General features: G+C 40.6%; 1 protein-coding gene and 1 non-coding gene across 5 annotated transcripts in view; both read left to right on the plus strand.

Moving 5' to 3' along the window:
- hoxb3 (homeobox B3) overlaps positions 1–20,416 on the plus strand; it is a 103,618-nt gene that overhangs the window by 20,240 nt on the left and 62,962 nt on the right. For 2 of the 4 annotated variants that reach the window (XM_062957661.1, XM_062957660.1), the window contains exon 1: positions 16,450–16,804. The exons of the other annotated variants lie outside the window; for them this stretch is intronic. The gene's annotated coding sequence lies outside the window, so the exon portion shown is untranslated. Of the gene's footprint in view, positions 1–16,449; positions 16,805–20,416 lie in introns of those variants that run through there. 4 annotated transcript variants of the gene reach the window in all.
- Positions 20,317–20,399, plus strand: mir10a (microRNA mir-10a). The gene has a single exon (NR_129827.1). It is a non-coding gene; the product is annotated as a microRNA mir-10a (primary transcript).

Here is a 20,416-nt window from a genome sequence, read left to right on the forward strand (position 1 = left end):
CGAGGCTTGAGGAAGATTTAAATCATGATTTTCTAGTGTCCTAGTGCAATACCCAAACCACAATAAGGTCTGCTGGGTCTGCCTCCTATATAGGCCTAAAGAGATAAATTGGTTGAGTAGGGTGCAGTCCTATACTTGCTTACTTCATTTCGGAGTACAGACGTGTAGGATTGCTTTCTTTCATGGGACAAAGTCTCATCAGCCCCACTTAGAAAATTTTAATAATTGCAAGCACTGGAAGGTTCTTTGGTGAGAAGATATATGTGTGTGTACGCCATGTCCCCAGCTCCAAATAGATAAGCATTCATGATAAAGCGAATTGGCAAATACTTTTATGAAAGGGCCTTACTCAGAGGTTGGATAGGTAGAAAATGGCTGGCAGCATTTTTAGAAACCCTCCTTTTAAGAGTTGTTGGCCAAGCAAACATCCAACATTGGGCATGAATCTATTTGTTCCTTATTTGTGTTTAGAATCTGCAATTTGTTTTTCTGTTTCTGTGTTGTTGTTTCTGATCAGCCAAATTCAGGTTACAACATACTGAGTACAGGGTAGAAGTGGTTAAATGCTGCATCTCTTTCTCTTTTTCTTGCTTTGAGTTTGTGAGAACTCTGTTTCTCGATTAAGGGACTGTGCAGGATCTAGGATCCAGATAAGACTGTAGCCTCAGGCTTAGGATTGCAAAATGACAGCTGCATTCTCTACATGTCAAAGAAACAGGCATGTCTGGCTGTATGCAAGACTATGCACACACTCAAGAGATAAGACCCCCCTCCCCACCCTTTGAGCCCTGGAGCCTTTCTTCTGAGTAAACCAACCTAAGCCAGAACTGTAAACCAGGTTAGCTCAATGACAATTCATTCTGCAGTAGATCTGGTAGTAGGTGCTGTCTTTTAATAATTAATTTATATAATTTTGTTAGGGAATCTGATCTGTTAGGCTCAAAATAACCCTCAGTTGGGGCAATTACACCAAAATATAACAGAGTACTAGGAGTAAACTCCTTAACCAACAGAAACTTACACATTTACATTTTATTTTCCCCTACAAGTGTAGTATAAAGTGGTTTAGAACAAGATTAATTTTAAAATGAATTCATGAGTAAATATAGATGCCACTGCTACTGCTTCAGTATTTAGGTCCCGTTACTTTATCACACCCTGCTTATGTTTAGAGGGTACCAGAAATCAGCAGTTTTCACTCTGACACATCTTGTCTTTTGCATCTTTACATCTTCATTTCCACTCTTAGAAAAGTGAGTGGGACCCATTTTCAGTTCTGAGTTATGGAATCCTCTAATGCCTTTGCTAGCCAGGTTGTTCTCATAAAACCTCAAGTAACAGATAGCAAGCAAATAAAGGACTCTGGAGGCTGTCCGCATATCCACATTCACCCCACTTCATTTCCCTGTATCAAAGAGAGTAACCAGTAGCTACAATATAATGCAACCAGGAGGTTTCCTGCACGAATTCCTATCTTGGGGAAAAACATCACCTATTTAAAATAGATATTCTGCAAGACTGTATTGGTGCTGGTGACTTTAAATTTTGGGGTGAGATTGAGGGCAGTCTTGCAGTTATTACTTTTCTTCTTCTTTCTTTTCCCACCACCATTTTAGGGATCTTGACATCTGCTTCACATTTGGTAGACACATGTCTTTCAGTGTAGGATAAAAAGGACCATTTTAGGTTCTTTTCCTCTTTTACTCATGTTGATAATAGGCTACATACTGCAAGACTGACAGGCGTACATGGCCTGAATGCCTGGCTGGCATTACAAGAATAGGTGGTTGTTTGTGAATCTCACTTGGATGTGGAGACAGATTAAGTCCTCTAAAACCTGAGTCTGTATTTGTCTCTCTAACTGCCTTTGTTTTGAGAGGCCTCAAACTACAGGGCACGATCCAGCCACAGTTTAGCACATCAAAGCCCTATTGATTTCAACAAGGCAACTAAGGATATCTTAACAGTGCAATTCTATATAGCTCTACTCAGGAGTAAGCCTTATTGAGCTGTATAGGATCTATTCCCGAAGCAGGGAGTATACCTTGCAGGCTGAAAATCTCCCCCTGACTTAAATAAGATTTTACAAAATGCAACAAAAATATTCACTCTTACACAGCAGGACATAGAAAGAATCCCTAGTGAATGTAATGGGGTTTTCTTCCAGGTGAGCAGGTGTAGGATTTCAACTAGTGTGTCTAATATTGACTTAGTTTGTAGAAGGTGCGAGATGTTATAACCCAGATCTCTTGTGTTTTGTGTGTGAAAGCTAAAAGGGAATTTAGAAAATTCTGACTTCTGGTTAGACTTGTACCTTCTCAATAAGGACAGTAATTGGGTATATATGACATTGTTTTCTGTTCACTCAGAAATGGGGCAAAAATAAAGGAGGAGAACAAGAGCAATTGATAGAAAGAGTGGAATTGGACTTTCTAATTTAATTTTAAACAGAAAGAAAGAAAAGACAGCCTTGTGGCTGAAAATATCTTCACCTGTCCTGCATTTGTCCTTTCTGCTTTCCCCACTCGATTACTTTTGTTTTTTCACCCCACATTTCTTCAGTTTGTCATCCTCTCTATGTTCAACCCATCACACCGTCATCCCTTCACACCAAGTCTTACATACCTCTACTTGTCTCTACTGTTGTGTAAGACAAAGATTCTGTATTTAAGGACAGAAATCCTGGGTGCCCCTGTATGTATTGTTTAAAAATGGGATTTACCTTTTGGAAAACTTGCATGGGGTTGCTGTTTTAGCTGAAAGGGAGGAGGAACCTACTCCCGAGGAGACATTCCCAGGTCCTAAGCTGGTTCAAGGCACATATAGGGCTGGTTTCTCACTCTGAAAAGACCCCAAAAATTGTGTCCAGTCCTATCCCCACCCCTCATCATAACCTTTCATGAGAAGTCCAACCTCTTGGGTTGATTACATCTCATGCCGGCGGCTGCAACCTGAGATCCTTGTCTTGGAAGACAGCAAAGAGAGGCCACCCCGAAATAAAAGCAGGTGGTGTCTTCCTTCCTTGGCCCTGTAGTGCTCACCTGGACGGACCAGGCAGCCACTTTATACACAAAGAGATGACCCATTTTATCTTTTTACTTCTTTCTTGCCTTCTGTTTCTTTTACCAGTCCCAGTTTCTTTCTAAGGAAATTTTCAGGGCAGAGTAAACAGGAAAGCTGTTCTGCGTAATACAAATTCCTTTGCCCCATTGTAGTCCACTGTTCTGTTGTTAGGACAGGCAATAATCAATTCCCTAATACCCCATGTAAACAGGAAACAGAAACACTCATTAGATATACAGCACTATCCCTTACATATAGCAGGGCATTTCTCTATTTTATAGTAGTGCTTTATTATTATTAATAATAATAATAATAATAATAATAATAATAATAATAATAATAATAATAATTACAAAATCCAATACTCATTCACCAATTCTTCCACTTGAGAATGTATCCCCTTTTCGTAGGAGCCATTTCACACAGTTGAATAAAATCACAGATTATCTGCTTTGAACTGGAATAACTGGAATATATGGCAGTATGGACTCAGATATCCCAGTTCAAAGCAGATATTGAGGGATTTTCTGCCTTGATATTCTGGATTATGACTGTGTTGAAGGGACCCTATTAATGTAATAGTGTGACGTTCTTTGGATGGGAAGGTAGAGGGCTCAATACCTATCTATCTGTTAAAGTGCCTTGCCCAGTCCAAACGCATTCACATGGAAGTCAGACACGAATCTACTGCTCATAGGGTTGCGTTTTTAGGAAGGGCACTTTCATTTCCACATGTGCCCCTCTCAGTAAAACCATTGTGATCCCAATGGCGAATTTCTTATTGGGAATAGTTGTTATAACCAGACGTTGTAAATAATAAAATTAATAATAATAACAAGCACACTTTCAACTATCCCAGTCCCGCCGTCCCCATGCTCACAGACCTCCCCAAAACAAAACTAGGCCAGTCTATACCTCATGTTTTAATCTTTTCCTATTAATCTTTCCAGCCTATCCATACAAAGTGGGGGGAAAGGGGGGTGTTTGGGAGGAGGAGACAATCTGCTCCAGACCAGCCAATATACACCTCTCTAAGTAGTACGTTTGTCAGGCGACAATAGTTGACTTCTTGACCACAAAAGGTCAGATCCAATGTTCTTTGAAGTCAATGGATAAACTCCCCTTGAACTCTGTTGGCCTCACGATAACCAGTCCACCCTATTCATTGGAGGCGCATGTGTGTGGATAAACCATTGTACGAACCGTCCCCTTTCACACGCACACGCACACACACCTTTTATACCCAGCAGCCATCTACTCCTAATGCATGAGTACAACCCACCCAGATAGGTATGTTTTTAGACATACAACTGTTTACCAAGTGAGCAGCCCTACACAGAAAGGCTGTGTTATAATAAATATATTAGTTCTAAAGGTGCAGGGCCTAGCTGTTCTTGCAAAAATGTTATATATTATCACAACACAAACCGTTTACTTCTCACTACCATTGTTTTAAGGGAGGAGGTGAGAGGTACTTTTTAAAATGTTGGTTTGCAAGCTTCCCATATTTTGCTTTGAAACAATGGAGATGTATTGAAAAGATGAGAACTTTATACAGTTATTTAGGTTTGCAGAATAATATACTTATTTGAATCTGTGGGTCCTTATTTTCAGATCTGTAGATCTTTGGATAAGTGGAAGTTAGAGCTTTTACACAGATGTTTGGTTTGTGGGTGTGCGCTTACACATTTGGGCTCACCTAGCCAGCGAAAGCTGTGTACCTTTCTGACAGCTGAGACCTAGAGTATATTTGGAGTGGGGGTGAACACTTTCAGGAGAGGCATTTGAAAGAAAACCTCTCATGGAAAGCTAAGCCAGGAGCCACTGCTTGAAAACTGCTGGCTTGTGTTGGAATATCACCTTAAAGTCTTTTGAGAGACCCAGACAGTGTCTTTCAATAAGGAACATAAGAGATAGTCCAGTCCTTCCTTGATCTTTCAGGGGGAAAATCAAAATACATTATTTGCATCTCTAAAGATTTTTGTCTTCTACCTGTACTGGAGATAATTAAGAGTATCTCTTAACCCAGAGCCAGAATATTTGGCTGATGTAACCCTACCGGACTACACAAAGTAGCCAATGAAATCCACAAGCACGGGGACAATTTCAACAGAAAGGAGGAAACCATGAAAATTAACAAAATCTGGCTACTGTTATAAAAACATTCTAAAATCAGGACAGTAAATAAAGAACACTATTGAGAAAACATAGGAATTTTAGACATGAATCAATCAGGGCCAGCTTACACCTCCCAACAAAGGATTCCCCCAGGCAGTAAGCAGCCAGACCTTGAGGCTGCAAGGCTATTCGATACTAATCAAGGTTGTCAATTGGAACATTCACATTTGCCTCAAACAGAGAAAGAGTTCTTTCTCCTACCCTGGACATTCCACAGATATATAAACATCAATTGCCTAGTTTCCAAAAGACCTCACAACCTCTGAGGATGCTTGCCATAGATGAAGGCGAAACCTCAGGAAAGAATGCTTATAGAATATGGCCAGCCCGGAAAACCCACTCACAGCAACCCACTTTTCAAAATGATTTTGCCTTTATTTTATCCCAGAATATTTGGGGATGGGCTCAGAACTGTTCACACATAATATACCAGGCTCAGGTAATGTTTAAACCCTTCACTTGCATTTGGAGGAAGTGTGCACAAATGCTTATTTTGCTATTGAAATCGGGTGGAATTAAACTGTGATCCTGTTCCCGTGGCCCAACCAAGGTAATAGATTGCCTCGAATCCTTCTGTTTGTCTTTCGATGCCCCTCAATTACTTATTACTTATTGCCATTGCCAGAGCCAAGGAAAGTTCTCTGACAATCTTGTGCTTGATCTCTCCCTTAGAAACTGTATAAAAATACAAACAAAACGCAGGGTCTATCGGGTTCTAATAGTAGGTCTTATTATTATTATTATTATTATTATTATTATTATTATTATTATTTGTTTTGAAATTCTTTAAAACGAAGGTCAAAATGCAAGGCGTATTTTGATAGGCCTAAAGTCTCTCTCTCTTTTAATCTCTCCTTTACAAGAACTTTAAAAAAAAGAGAGGGAGAGAGGAATTAAAAACTGTGAAAGGGATTTTAATTAAGAAAATTAAATGGAAAGGGGGCACAAATGAGTTGTGTTGAGGGGCGGGAGGGGTGGTGGTGGCGAGCGGGGGTGAGAAGGAAGCAAAGCTAAAGCTATTCTGAGCGATTAAATCGCCATTTTAACAGTGTAATGGGGTTTGCATACTGAAAGGGGGGGGCGGCTCTTATAGCTCATCAATAATTCATAGGAGCTCGGGATCATTCCCAGGTCAGCAGACGGAGAGGTAAAGAGAAGGAAGGCCTCGTTGCAGGGAGCAGAAAGGGGTGCTCGCCCCCACCCCAATCAAAATGCAGTGGGTGACTCTTCCTTCAGGACTGTCCAAAGTCACTTTCCCCGGGATTTGACCCCCATCCCCTTTCCCCCCTTCCCTTTTGTAAGCAGCTCTCCGTATTTCCACAATTCCTAACCGTCGAAATCTGGTTTTTCACGTTTCTTTCAAAAGTCCATGCTGCTTGTTTATTTGGGAGCGTTGACATCTTTGTTTCTCTAGTTGTTTGAACACCGTCCAGAGCTTGGCATATTGGGCCAGCTTCTAACCTCCAATTCCCCGCTCCCTGGGCAACCTTCTGGCAAATCTTTGCCACTCAAAATCAATGTCTTTCATTTCCTTAGGGGTGAAAGGAGGGGGGCTAAATATGGGTAACATTTTGTGCAAGGAAAATGAACCGAGAATTTACAATAGTCCTAGGGCCCTTCCACATAGCCCTATATCCCAGAATATCAAGGCAGAAAATCCCACAATATCTGCTTTGCACTGGGTCATCTGAGTCCACACTCAGATTTTCTGCCTTGATATTCTGGGATATAGGGCTATGTGGAAGGGCCCCTAGTTCGATTAAGATGAGAATTCTCTCCTGGTGTTCATAGGAGCTCAGGATAATACTAATACTAATAATCTTTTATTATTATTGTACTTATTATTATTATTATTATTATTATTATTATTATTATCCGGTCCTATCTTCCGGAAGGGACTCAGGGCGGGTTTCCAACATGTAAGACAAACCTGCAATTGCCAAAAAACCCCCAAAAAACCATACAGACAATACATGGGAATAGACACATGCAATAATATAACAAACCTAAATAACTTAAAACAACCAAAATATCATCCTAAAATACCAAAAACCTGTTAGAACACACTCAAAGTAAAAATAAAATATTAAAAACCTATTTCATTGCAGTTCAATCAGTAAAAGTTTCAACAAACCAATGGCCAGAATTACAAGATGAACGTGTCAGGAGAAGCAGAGGGGAGAGTTAACAAAACGAGTTGGTTCGTGCGGAGAGTAAATGAGAAAAATATTTTTTCTATATTATACTGATTTCATGTTGTTGCTGCTGTCCTCAAGTCGATTTACGGTGACATTATCAAAGGATTGTCTTGGCAACATTTATTTGAGGGAGGTTGACCAATGCTTTCCTCCAAGGCTGAGAGAGTGTGACATGCCCAAAGTCACCCAGATGGTGATTTTGGGCGTGTCACTGGTCATGAAAACTACCTGGGTGAATTTGGGCATGACACGGGAGTCTTGTAAACACTCAACACTCAACCCATTTGACAACATTTCCTGTATTGGGTTGCTGTGAGTTTTCCGGGCTGTATGGCCTTGTTCCAGAAGCATTCTCTCCTGATGTTTCACCCACATCTATGGCAGCCATCCTCAGAGGTTGTGAGGTGTTGGAAACTAGGCAAGTGGGGTTTATATATCTGTGGAATGTTCTGAGTGGGAGAAAGAATTCTTGTCTGCCTGAGGCAAGTGCGAATGTTGCAATTGGCCACCTTGGTTAGCACTAAATAGCCTGACAGCTTCAAAACTTGGCTGTTTCCTGTCTGGGGGGATCCTTTGTTGGGAAGTGTTAACTGGCCCTGGTTGTTTCTTGTCTGGAATTCCTCTGTTTTTTTTTTAAGTGTTGTTCTTTATTTACTGTACTGATTTTAGAGTTTTTAAAACACTGGTAGTCAGATTTTGTTCATTTAGACAACACTTCCTGTATTTTTCCTTTATTACTGAAGTTTTAAAGGGTTGCTCTTTAAATCTTTGGTTCATCTATCTGCACATATTGTTTACGGTGCACTGTGCATACAACTATTTGTAACAAATACCTTTTCATTTTATTTTTCTCTTCCTTCCTGTTCTCCTTTCCTCTTGGTTCCCCTGCCGGATTGTAAACTTTGATAATCCACCCTGGATCCTTAGAGAAAATGATGTTATATAATGATGAGACAACGAAGGAAGTGAATGTCTTTTAAAATTTGTTTCTAAATTGGGACAATATTTCCCAAATAAAATACTTTCGATACAAAAGCTATATTGTTCAATTGGTCTTTGGGATATGGAAATTGGATCAGATGACATACTCCACAGGATTAACTTCTATTTACTAAAGTAACCAACCTCTAGTTCGATACTCTTGATTCTAGAACCGGGTTGCTGTGGTTTTTCCGGGTTGTATGTCCATGTTCCAGAAGCATTCTCTCCTGACTTTTGCCCACATCTATGACAGGCATCCTGGGATATTTTTGAGGTTTGATGGAAACTAAGCAAGAAAGATATATATCAGTGGAATGTCCAGGGCGGGAGAAAGAACTTATCAGTAGGAGGCAAGCGTCAACTTTGCAATTAATAACCTTGACTAGCATTAAAAAGCCTTGCAGCTACAAAGCCTGGCTGATTCCTGCCTGGGGGAATCCTTTGTTGGAAGGAGATTAGCTGGCCCTGATTGTTTCATGTCTGGAATTCCCCTGTTTTTAGAGTGTTGTTGTTTATTTATTGTCCTGATTTTAGAGGGCTTTAAAAATCTGGTAGTCAGATTTTGTTCATTTTCACAGCAACCCAGTGATTCCGGCCATGAAAGCCTCCGACAACAAATTGTAAAATCTTCCATAGGTCATTTTACACCTCTAGTAAAGGCTAACCTTTGAAGAAGACAACATTTTGTCCCGCAATAAATCAAGGCTTTTCAAACAAGTAATTTCAGCTAACCTCTTGTCCAACTTTCAAATTATACTCCCCGCCCTTCCTGTCCTCTGTCCCTCTTTCCAACCTTCCATGGAATTGAATTAGTAAATGCATTTTATACATGGAATCTGAAAGGCAGTCGCCTTTTTATTTTTGCAGTTGAAAGAAAGATAATTAGAAAGTCTCTCCGAATCCATATCAAACAATTGAAATGAGATTCAGCCTGATCCTAATTTTTGATTGGGAATTTCTCCCGAGCAAGATTATAACCCTCTGAGTCTTCCATGGGTTGAATTTTCTGCCCCGGTTTCTTTTTCTCTCGCCTTTCCACCAGCCTAGTCTTCTGAAATTTATTCAGACAAGGTCGAGGAAAGGTTTTGTTGTGGTTTTACACGCAAGGCACATAAACTTCCCGTAAAATGAAATTTTACAGCATATGAAAGGAAGGAGGGGGGTGGGGAAACAAGCAGGGAAGAGAAATGCGTAAAACCGGTAAATCTCGAGGCTTGTAACAACACAGTATAGCCAGTAGAGCTCGCTTCAGACCAATTCACCGCAGCTTTGCTTGCCTGCTTTCCCCAGAAGCCTCCCTCCTTCCCTGACCCCCCGCTAAAGCCTCGCCCTTAAAGAAAAAGAGGACCCTGTTTTAAAATCAAATCTCCCCGCTTTTCTGCACCTTAGGTAAGAAGGAATAGAACAATGCCAGCCAAGGATCCGAGGGCTTTAGTTTTATTTGTGTCCAAATAGGCAGGATAAAGAGAAATAATTTCCGGGGATTTGATTCTACCAGGCTTCCCCCTTTTTCTCTGTCTTCTCGTTTCTTGAGACAATGAAAAGAGAAGGTAAATAGGGGGAGACTGTGGTGGGGGAAGCACATTTGGGGAGGAAGAGAGAGAGAGAGAGAAAAGAAGGGCTCGGTAGAGTTTCTTCTGAAGTCTGGCGAGGTGAATATGTTCCTGGGTGGATTGGCTCGCACGCCATTATAGCTCCAGGGGTCAAAAAGGCGAGGGTCAAAAGTTTAGGCGGTGCGAGCCCGGGTCTTGTGTTTGAGACTGATAGACTGGGTGTCAGCGCTAAAGAGGAGGAGGAGGAAAGAAAGAAAGAAAGAAAGAAAGAGGGGGCGGGAGTCATGGCGTGTCGTGGAGGGGGAGGGAAGAGGGCGAGGGAGCGAAGGAAGAGACCTCTCTTGTTTACTGATAAGAGAATAGGGTCGGGAGGTAGGAGTTAGGAAGCAAAACAACCACCACAGCACTGAGTAGTCGTCTATAAAGCTTTGGGGCAGGATAATGGGGGGAAATGGGGATGGGGAGATATTTTGAGCTGGCTGTCAATGGCCATCGTCACCCTTTGTTCGGTTCTCTCTTTATTTTCAGTCCTGAACACCTGAGGGTGCATCTACACTATACAATGAATGCAGCTTGTCCCCGCTTTAACCAACCTGGGAGGTCATGAACATTTTCTGCCCAAGACTGCTATAGTGCCTCATCAAACTACAATTCCCAGGATCCCATAGCACGGAGCCATGTCAGTTTAAAGTGGTGTCAAACTGCATTCATTCTATTAGTGGATGCACTCTGAGATTTGGGACAGGTGGTCCAGTTTTCCTGGGAAAACGCTATTAAAATGAATGGGAGCCACTGCAAGGTCTCACCAGTGGATTTCCCTCCTTCATTGCAATAAACATTGTGTGTGAATATTTACCACGGGGTTGTAACAAAGGGGATGTAACTTCTTAGATTAGAGTACAGTGGGGCACACATGCTTATATTTCCAAGAGGTTTGTTCAGCCAGGCTTTGAATCTGCAAGGCTATAAAATGCTAATCAAGCTGGCCAATTGCAACATTCACACTTGCCTCAAACAGAGAGTTCTTTCTCTCAACCTGGACATTCCACAGATATATAAACCCCACTTGCCTAGTTTCCAACAGACTACACAATCTCTGAGGATATCGGCTATAGATGTGGGCGAAAGGTCAGGAGAGAATGCTTCTGGAACATGGCCATACAGCCCCGAAAACTCACAGCAACCCGATTTGTTTACCATTTGCCCGATGCTATCTTCTCTTAAATAATAAATACATGTAATACAGGAGGAGCTGTTTTGCTTCCATAAAGTGGGGGTATTATTATTATTACAGCGAATATTTGTCACATTATATTATAATGGCAATAATTGATGTAATATCCCACACATTCCCAGAGGAAACATTCTTTCAGCTGTTAGAGGCTTGCCTAGAGTAGGATGGACGCCCCTTAAAAATCAAATAACTTTAAATATTCAAAGATTAAAGTGAAGATATCAAAGAGAGTTGTAAAAAAAGAGAATACATAATATCTTGGGGCAGGTAAAACCTGTGTGTTCCTCTTCTCAGATAGAGATGCGACCTTTAGGGGTTTACACTACAATCTTATATTCCAGGCCTGGGCAAACTTCGGTCCTGCAGCTATTTTGGACTCAAATTCCCACAATTCCTTACAGCCTACCGACTGTTAGGAATTGTGGGAGTTGAAGTCCAAAACACCTGGAGGGCTGAAGTTTGCCCATGACTGTTATATACTGTATATATATTTTACTTGATAATAAGTGCTTACTGAACTCAATGGGATTTGCTTCTCCCTAAGCATATATAGAATGTCACAGTTAAACCTTACCATACAGCCTTTGAAATTAAATTAAATAATGTTGTCCTCTCTTGAGCACATTTCATATATATGTGTGTGGGAGATATCTGTCGGGTTTGACCCTAACCCGAATATTCTAGTATAAAGGGGAAACCTCACAGGAACTTTTCTTATGGAACTTCCTGGCAGACTTTTCCCTAAAGGGAAGATTAACTTTTATAGATTCACCAGTTAAATGACTATAAATATTGCCTTTTCAAGGAGAAATTACTGTAACACCGTTGCTCCTAAAACCACCAATATATGACCAAGACGGTATTAATCAAGTTATTGTATTAATCTGTTATTTTATTGTCTACCTCTTGGCCCTTGATCTTAAAGAATTTTGGAATTATTCTGTGTCATGCATTTATTTATGCGACTTGCACCTTCAAATTCAGACTTCTTGTCTCCCCAAAGAAGGACTACTCGGCAAATACACATTATGCTTCCATTTTCTTCTGATAAAAAGCATGAACTAAAAAAATCAGTTGAAAACAGGGGAATTCCAGACATGAAACAATCAGGGCCAACTAATCACCTCCCAACAAAGGATTCTCCCAGGCAGGAAGCAGCCAAGCTTTGAAGCTGCAAGGCTATTCAATGCTAATCAAGGTGATCAATTGCAGCATTCACACTTGCCTCCGGCAGACCAGAGGTCTTTCTCCCACCCAGAACATTCCACAGATATATAAACCCCACTTGACTAATTTCCAACAAACCCCACAACCTCTGAGGATGCCTGCCATAGATGTGGGCGAAAGTCAGGAAAGAATGCTTCTGGAACATGTCCATACAGCTCGGAAAACTCACAGCAACCCAGTTGGAAGTTATATGCCAGCATGGAAAACAGATAAATGCCCACTTCTTTAAGGGATTACGAAGTATTTGCATTTAGAAATAATCCTCGTAATTAACAAATTACTTAGTTATCTAGCAGAGGAATCGAATATTCGATTGGTTGGTGTATTTAAAACGATAGTATTGGACTGATAGAGCGGTTTCAGTCGTTCCACCCCTTTTTTAACGGGGAGGTAACTCATTACTCCTTGGCATGCAGCCCTTTGGGTTTATTTATGTGTTGGGGTGAAGGGAGGGATCTTTCCTCATTAGAAATATTGCTACTTAATACACTCGCAAAACTGAGGACTAAAGTAGACGAGATTAACATGGATGGTCATAAAATACTCCTTCATTTGGAATGAAAGAATGGCCTCCCCATTCTGAAGACGGGCTAACAGAACCATTAAGAGGGAAATCTGTATTCGCAGACACCTTTTGTTTTTTGTTTTTTTTATTAAACGAAGGTGTTCCGAATCATCTTGGGTCCCCTTACAACCTGCCAGCTCACCACTACGGTTGGCTTTAATGCCAATTTAATGCCACTTTATTGGAGTCACTTTCTATCTCCCAGGTGCAATTTGGACCGGGAGAACCTCAGATAAAACAAAATATCTAGGTTCTATAGAGGCCGATTTATGGTGCTGAAGTTCCTAAATCATTTGCTTGGAAGCAAATCTAACTGCTAAGAGAATTCATTAGGGAAAAGGTTGTTCTGGAATCGAGATGCCATCATGCCAAGCCGCATAAAGGATCAATAATAATTCTAGCCCTAAATCATATATAACCCTAAATTATATTATTAGTTCTACTTAACGTTGGGACTTGCCTACATGTGGATAATAAATCAATAACACACATTTAGGTCCCTGAAGTGTTAGTTTTGTTTTTGGGCATATTTGACCTGCTGATTCCAAAAAAAAAAAAAAAAAGATACTAGTTTGGATCATAAATCAATAACAACACACATTTTGGTCCCTGAAGCGTTAGTCTTGTTTCTGGGTTTATTTGACCTGCTGATTCCAAAAATAGCTCTAGTGTCCCCTTATCAGCTCTAGTTTTTGTAGTGCAGACAATGTGGCATCTACCAGTCTTCTGCTTGCCCATAAAAAAAACCATGATAACCATATCTATGCAATGTAATTTTCAGAATAATGCCAGGAAGAGGTCTAAAAACCAAGACACCAGGCAAAACATATAGGAGGACGCTTGCCATAGATGCAGGCGAAACGTCAGGAGAGAGTACTACTGGAACATGGCCACACAGCCAGAAAAACTTACACCGACCCAAAAACATATATATTTTTGGTTGGGCTATGTCATTGATAGAATAAATCTATTCTAATTGGTGCAAACCCACTAGATCCCAATAACAATCTCGATTGAAAGTGGTAACTCTCACTCGTTTTGATTCATTCAGGACTGACAGAGTACAAGCCACTGTGGTTAGGATCGGGATTTATGAGTTGGGAACTGGGCTGTTCTCGGGGTTTGCTTGGGAAGAAATCAAAGGCAAACAGGATATCAATTCTGCAGTACTTCCTCAACATTCAGCTTCATAATTAATTCATTTAGAGTAAAAAAAATAGTTGGAAAATTCCCCCCAGATCTGCTTACAATTTTCCCATTGAGTTGTTAAAATGCAAGGAAATGCATTAATGCGCCCCACAGGCACGCCTAGGTGTGAAGGTGTGCAGAAAGCGATAAAGACCCATTCTCACGTCTTGCATGATATTTATATATTAAAAAGATGGCTCTAAACGGGCGAGCGTTTAGGAATAACTTAGACCATCCATCTCCAGGCTCCTTTAATTACTCCACTTATCTCTGAAGCACAGTCATCACCATCCAGGTTTGAACAATAACAATAATAAGAGCAAAAAAAAAGCCGTCTATGGTACCAATTCTATGGCGAGGAGGAATCCGTTTACCTCCTTGCACCAAAGTTAAGCTTATGAGGAAGAAAAAATATAGAAAAAAAACTGAAGAGCCAGACTCAATTGGAAGCCCCCTTTCTTAAAGAAAAGAAAAATGCGATTTCCCCCCAGGTTATTTCCGCAGGGCAATGGAAGAATGGGGCTGGTAACAATCATATCGTACCAATTGGCCTTTTGTTGGTGACCTCTCATGCTTATACCTGCCTCACCTGTGGTGTCATGGTGGGATGCCTATGTATACCTGTGGGAGAAGTGACTAATGTTAGCACCTCGAACAATAGTCCCTGGAAACCTTGAAAACTCGAAAAGGGGCTAAAAGGGGCTAATTTTGTATTTTAATGTGTTTTAATAGGGTTTTGTATTTTATGATGTTTTATTTCATTTATTTTTAATTTCATATTCTATTGGTCGTCGTTTTGTTTATTAATTTACACTTAGGTTGTTTATATTGTCTAATGTGTTGTGTCTCGATGTAAATTGTTTTGTGTGGTTTTCTTTGGGTATTGAATGGTTGCCATGTGTTTGGAAACCGTCCTGAGTCCCTTTGGTAAAGTTTATTATTATTTATTATTTTATCTCTGACTTGCTGTGAGTTTTCCCAGCTGTATGGCCATGTTCTAGAAGCATTCTCTCCTGACATTTTGCCCACATCTATGGCAGTCATCCTCTAAGGTTGTGAGGTCTGTTGGAAACTAAACAGGTGAGGTTTATATATCTGTGGAAATATATCTTTCTCCCGATCTGGACTTTCCACAGATATATAAACCCTACTGGTCTAGTTTCTAACAGATCTCACAACCTCTGAGGATGTGGGCGAAACGTCAGGAGACAATGCTTCTGGAATATGGCCATCACAGCAACCCAGTGATTCTGGCCATGAAAGCTATCTCTTCCCTCCTTGCCCGCGGAGAATGATCCAAGGACAACTTCTCCATCTAACAAATTCCCTTCTGGAGCTTATAACATCTTCTGGAAAGAGGGATATGAGCTAAACATGTTTTCTTGAAACCTCAGATTTTTTTTCTCAAACAGAAATATAATATATTTTTATTTTTATTTTTAAAAATCATTCTTTCCTTCTTTCCTTTTCTTCCTTTCCTCCCTTCCTGTCTTATTTACCCTCCTCTGCTTTCGATATAACTAAATCATTTTATTTATAGCAGGAAGACTCGCTTTCTTTTTCCTAGTCCTTAGTTCCCAATAATCCATTTCCCTCCTTCTAGACCTGTGACACAAGTTGAATTTCTTTTTTTGTATTTTTTTTGTATTTTAGAACATACACAACATTTACAATTTCCACTATGAAGAGAATTATTTTCTTTTACATATTAATCCTTTTTGAGACAATCCTTATAAATTTAAATACTGTAAAACATGTGTATCCTATTTCTTATGGCCTGATCTCTAGACTTATTCATAATGTGATTCCACAAGTCAAATCTCCAAAATAAAATAAAACAAAAACGCTGCCGACATAAACAAGTGACATACCAGCTGCATTTGTATGTGTGGAAGAGCAAGGAGGGACCAGAGACAAATGCATATATTTGCACACATATTGGCATAAAGGCACACTTAAGCTGCTCTCATTTCTATATAGGGTGGGAGGCACAAACACCAATCTATGTATTTTTAAATATAGACAGACACAGCTGTTCACTTCTCTGTTTCTTTGTCCTGCTAAACCTGTGCTTGGTTCTCTTTTGTAGACATATATCTAAGAGAACAAATTTAGGAAGAGAATGGAAAGTGTTTGGCAGTGTGGGAGAAAGCCCCCCATTAAAATTCCTGGCCTTGGCATCTCTTCTCCAGCCCAGCCCCCGCCCCAAGTAATGACCGGGGTAAAATTCAATATGACCGAGCGAACTATGCAAGCGTATTATAGAAAATGCAAGGGGGAGAGGCCCGGAGTGGGGTGAAACTCAGGTCACCGCGTCTAACAAATATTAAAATGTTGGAGGCGCTCGGGACACGCCTATCTGTTTAACAAAGACTGACAAAGTATGGAGATTAATACGAAAACTTGCGAGGATCCGAACCGAAAAGGCTCAGTTAGGCCTACGACTTCTTCCAAGCCGGGAGCCTGAGAGTCTGTACACTTTAAAAAGAAAGAAATAAAAGTTTTTTTTAAAAGGACAAGGACAAGAAAGAGTCGGGGAAGAGAGACTTTCCCATCGGGGGAAAATAGACTGTGACAGAGAGGAAGGGAAGAGACGACGGAAGAGTCCAGCTTTCCGGTTGGTATTTGCGGGTTGCTTTGTTGCGGTTTGTTGTCTGGACCGACTGGGAAAGGTGGTTGTGATGGTTGTATCCTGTCTCGGAGAAGGCAGTGGCTTTTAACGCTCGGGAGAGGCGTCTAAGGCAATATAGAGGCGAAAATCAAGCTAGCATTCGGGGAGAAGACCCCGGGCTCTTTGGGCCTCAGAGGGGTTACAAACACTCGGTTCTACTCGGGAGTTGCATGCCTTTCGAACTCAGGGTTGTGTGGATGTGGTGGTGCAGAATGGCAGGTTCAAACGTCGTCGTGTGTGTGTTTCTTCTGCTCAAGACTCTCCTCAAATGAACGGGGAGCAAGCGTTAGAAAAGAACTTGACAGGTTATCTGTGTCTTTCAACACAATACTAATGAGTTTCTGGCAGGTGTTTGGTCCTGGTTTGCTCCTGTTTCTGACTTTCTCTGTGTTTGGTGGGCGGGGGGGGGGGAGACTTCCTTGGAAAACCTCATCTTCCAAGGTCTCTCAGGACCAGTGAAGATGTGGATTTTTGGTTGGCAAACCTCGCCCCACCGTCCTTTTCCAATTTAGCTTTACTTTTATGGCGTCCCATCTGCTCTGGTTGGAGAGAGACTCCTCTCTTTGAAATGCAGAGAGGACGCACCCGGGCGGGAATTTGTCTTTCCAAACTTCCGAAAAGTGGAGACGTTTTTATGAGAGCAATCGAAAGTGACGAAGGGAAAAAAAGAAAGAAAAGAAGGAAGGAGGGCGGGAGGAGGAGGAGGAGGAGGGGTGGGGAGGGGGCTTCGCTTTGAATTTTGGGGCTGCCTGTTTGTGTGTGCATTTTTGAGACTGCAAAAAAGAATTGGGAATTTCTCCCAGACGCTAGGGGTGCTGGTGATACTGGATGAACCCCTCAATTGCCTGTTTATACAAGAGATGTTTAAAATCTATCAGGAAGATATAGATAGAATAGATAGATAGATAGATAGATAGATAGATAGATAGATAGATAGATAGAATGTAGATAGAACGAGGAAAGATCTATATATTGAGACAAGAGTAGGAATAATAAAGTATACATTCCCTAGATCAAATGAAGGAAGAAAAGGAGGTGTCTCAAAGATGTCCTCGACATACTTTCCTACTTGGGATAGTTTCTCATGTGAGGTTATCCTGGTTTATTTTGTCCCTACATGTTTGTGTTAATAATAAGGCATTGAATGTTTGCCTTTTTGTATGTCTGAATCCTCCCTGAGTCCCCTAGGGGAGATAGGAAGGAATACAGATCAAGTTTTTATTATTATTATTATTATTATTATTATTATTATTATTATTATTATTATTATTATTATTATTATTATTTCTTTCCCTCCTCCTGGTTGTACCAGGTAAAGATGACACATTTCCTTGCAAGCAACCCCATGTCAATGGTATCCTTAAGAGTTTGGAAAAGGTTTGCATCAAACTCCTTTCTATTCCTAGCAGGAAACATGTAACAATGCTTCTGAAGGATTTGTAGTTTCACCTCGACAATTATTGGGAGGGAGAACTTTAATTATACATTACTTTACTATTCAGCTGTTAAAGTACAGCAAAACTAGATATGGCGCCGGATAAAGTGTTTGGGACACTGAAGTCCTCACCTTTGCTTGAAAGTAAATCCCATTGAAGCCAGAAGTACTTACTTCCTACTAAATCTATACAGATCAGGGGATGCCAGTGTTTGATACTTTATCCCAAAGTGGAAATACGCAACTCCCAAGGTCTTCTGTCTACTAGCATCTGTCAGTAGAGAAATGATTTACAGGGGAACCCATATATTGCTTTGAAACAAGGGCATTTGGGGAAGCAAGGCCAAAATATTTGGTCTTCCACACAGCTGAATAAAATCCCACATTATCTGCTTTGAACTGGAATATATGGCAGTGTGGACTGAGATAACCCAGTTCAAAGCAGATATTGTGGGATTTTCTGCCTTGATATTCTGGGATATATGGCTGTGTGGAAGGGTTCTAAATCTTACTAATGGCTTTTTATTTATTTGCTTCTTCAATAGATCTTTAAAATGAAACAAATGTCCTTAGGTGAATGTTACTTTGCGCTAACCCTAACCCTAACCCTGATATCTTCTCATGACTATTTTCGCCTTATTTGGGATGCAGGTACAATTTCCAATCATTACTTCCCTTTCCTCTTTAACTTGGACTGCTATCCTGGGATTAAGCCTCGGTGTGAATTCAGTGCACCTTACTGCTGAGTAAATGTCCAGGGGATTGCCATGTTAAAGGCTTTGCTTTAGAATCACAGGTACCACTTCTTATTGAAAATATTGGGTTGACAGAAAAAAAGAAATTGCTGTCCTAGAAAGAACCGTAATGTCTCGTCCAGGAGGAAACACCCTACAGGTTGCTTAGTCCCATCTGGTGCCCCTTCCACACAGCTGAATAAAATCCCACATTTTCTGCTTTGAACTGGAATATATGGCAGTGTGGACTCAAGATAACACAGTTCAAAGCAGATATTGTGGGATTTTCTTCCTTGATATTCTGGGTTACATGGCTGTGTGGAAGGGCCCTAAGAGAGAAAGGCACACACTGTTTTACCTGATGAACCCATATCATTGAAAGTTTTCCTTATATTTGCCTCAGTAACTGTATTTGTTTATAGGGAACTAAATCTCTTTAAGTTTAGTCGCGGTTATTTCCAGTTTTATGTAGAACTTCAACCAAAACAATACTGTCGCATCTATCTATTTTAAATTCCTAATGGTATCCTATCTTATTTTTGTAAACAACACAGGTAAACAGATGTTTAGAGGAAACCGCTCTGTTCTCCCTTTTCCTGCCCACAGAAGGTTCATTGATTCCACAATATGCATATTTTATTGCTTTATATCTCTTTTTGAAGGGAGAGAAAGGACATAAGATCCCTTTGATCCTTTCCTCTACTTCCTCTCCCTTGGCGAGAAAACGATTCACCTTTGGAAATACCTTTGTGTATGGTTTTAGATCTCTCCCTCTTCACCTTCCCGTCTGTCTTATCTATTTATTGTAGGCAAATAAATTACTTAAAGATTTGTATTGTTTTTGTAACGAAAACGGGCGGAAAACGAAGGCTATTCTCCTTCAAAGAAAGCAATTTTCGTTTTAATTAAATAATAAATCCTGCAAACTGGATCTGGGGGGAATTTTTTCCCATTTAATGTTCTTGTTAGTCCACCAACCTATCTAACTCCTTAATTACCCACCTATTTTAGGTTTCCCTGTCCATTAAGTTTCTAGGACGTTATTTCTGCATCAGTATTTATTGGGGAGTGGAGATGGAGAAATGGAATTTGACTACGGATTCGGTTTAACACTCCCTGAATTTTTGGCTCATGTGTTACAAACAAGATTTTGCAGGCATACTTTCGCTTGGAAATTGGATGCTTTCCTCCCTGCCTTGCGTCCTTGTCATTGGCAGCCAAGGTTGACTCTGGCCATAAGCCACAAAGAAGACGTGTTTTCCTGAGCAGAATGTCTCTCTCTGTCTTCTGTATGTACCCTGTAGATCCGAATTTGTGTAAAAGAAACTGCGTCACAAATTCGCGTCTAGGGGAATATGTAGTAGACACAAACGCTACGGACCCGCAGCC

Source organism: Anolis carolinensis, chromosome 6 (assembly GCF_035594765.1).
Source record: "Anolis carolinensis isolate JA03-04 chromosome 6, rAnoCar3.1.pri, whole genome shotgun sequence".
NCBI classification, from domain to species: Eukaryota; Metazoa; Chordata; class Lepidosauria; order Squamata; family Dactyloidae; genus Anolis; species Anolis carolinensis.